Source organism: Corvus brachyrhynchos, unplaced genomic scaffold (assembly GCF_000691975.1).
Source record: "Corvus brachyrhynchos isolate BGI_N302 unplaced genomic scaffold, ASM69197v1 scaffold47, whole genome shotgun sequence".
Classification (NCBI taxonomy): domain Eukaryota; kingdom Metazoa; phylum Chordata; class Aves; order Passeriformes; family Corvidae; genus Corvus; species Corvus brachyrhynchos.
This window is the reverse complement of record NW_008239292.1, coordinates 807,464-809,308: the sequence shown is the minus strand read 5'-3', so window position 1 is coordinate 809,308 and position 1,845 is coordinate 807,464.

The window sequence follows — 1,845 nt, the reverse complement described above, 5'->3', positions numbered from 1 at the left end:
GGGCACCGCCACCCCCGGCACTGCCACCCCCCGCGGGACCCACAAAACCCCGGTCCTGCCCAGAGCCACCGGGCGCGTCCCCTCCGAGGGGACTGTCCCCAGTGTCGCCATCCTGGAGCTGTCCGAGGCCATCCCCGCTGCCATCAGGGGTAACTGGGATAACTGGGATAACGAGGGAAGGTCGTTCTGTGCCTGTGCCTGTGCCAGGGCAGGACAGGGATGCTGGGGACAGTGGGGGATGTCCCCACCCCTGTGAGGATCCTGCCCCTGGCTCCCATTCCCAATCCCAATCCCATTCCCAGTTCCATCCCACTTTCGGGAAGGTGCCGGGACACCGAACCAGGCCCCAGGGAGGGATCTCGGGGTCCTGCAGCCACATTTTGGGAATTCTGGGGGATTCTTGGCTGGGAGGGCTGTGGGAGGTGCTGGTGGTGACCCCTCCGGAGAGCTGGACGTGGGAGAAAGGGGGACAGGAACCCGGGCGGACCCTCTGGAAAACGCCCCGAGGATGGGACAGGGGGCCGGGGGGAGCTCCACGATCCCAAGGCTTTTCCCGGCGCCCATTCCCGGGGTTGCCGGGGGAGCGTGATCCGCAGGCAGTGCTGGGAGGGAGCGGGGATCGCCCCGGCCGTGGGCAATGCAGCACCCGGGATTTACATAATCCCTGGATACGTAACCCGCCGCCTTTTCGGGCTCGCTTTCCTCCTCCTCCTCCTCTAAAAGAAAGAAAAAAACCTAGGTTTTTTTTTGTTGTTTCTTTTTTTTTTAATAAATAAAAAATGAAACGAAACCTCCCCAGCTCACGGCACAGAGCTCCCGGCCCCAGGCAGCGCCGCTCCGACTGCTCCTCTTCCCATGGGATTGGGAATGGGGACTCGGGGTGCAGCTTCTGGGGGGGTTGGGTGCCAGGTGGGAGGCTGTCCCTGCGTGGATTTGGGAATGGGGGACGTGGGGACACATTTGGGGACGTGGGGACACATTTGGGGGGGCTGAGAGCCCGGAACATCCCGTGCTCCGGCCCTGGAGCCTCTCCCGGGGAATTGAGGCCGTGGGGGTGTTTGGGGTCCCCACGGACATGGGGGGTGATGAGGGGACAGCGCTCGGGGGGCGATGGGGTCCCCACACGTGTGACACGATGCGGGTGACACCGGGGACAGCAGGACAGGGCCACCACAGCCCTGGACACCCTGCTGGGTTATTTTGGGGTCACTTGAGCGCCCCAACCTCACAGCGCTGCCGGGGATGGCGCCGTGTCTGCAGGGAATGCATCGATCCCGAGGGATTTGGGGATCCCGGGGGGGTTTTGTCCTGTCCCCCACCTCGTTGTCCCCAAAAGGGACATCAGGGCAGCGCAGCCGCCCTCCCAGTCTTCAGGGCTGGGAGTTCACTGGTCCCAGTAAGAGGAGCGGGAGGGAAGCTCCAGGTTCCCGCAGCTGTTTGGGGAATACTCTGAAAACCGGGGAAAAACTCCTTTTCCTGCCCCAGATTCCCTCTCAGTGGGACAAAGAGGGATTTGGGGTGAGCCAACATCACCCGGTGCCATCCCACCCCCAGCTGTCCCCCAAAAGCGGGGCCCGAGGGCCAGAGGGTTTAAATCCACATTTCCCAAGGTGGAAAAAACCCAAATGCTGCTCCCCAAACACCCCCAGAAACCAGGGGGAAAAAAGTGTTTGGAGCTTTAAATTCAGAGCTTTTATTAATGAACATTTCCAGCCCGGCTTTGGTTCCCTGGGGAAGCAGCAAAGGACACTCGGGGGCACCCCCTGTCCCGAGGGGGGGCTCCCATCAACCAGCGGGGGATTTTCCTTAAAAAAATACATATATATATATATATATATATATATG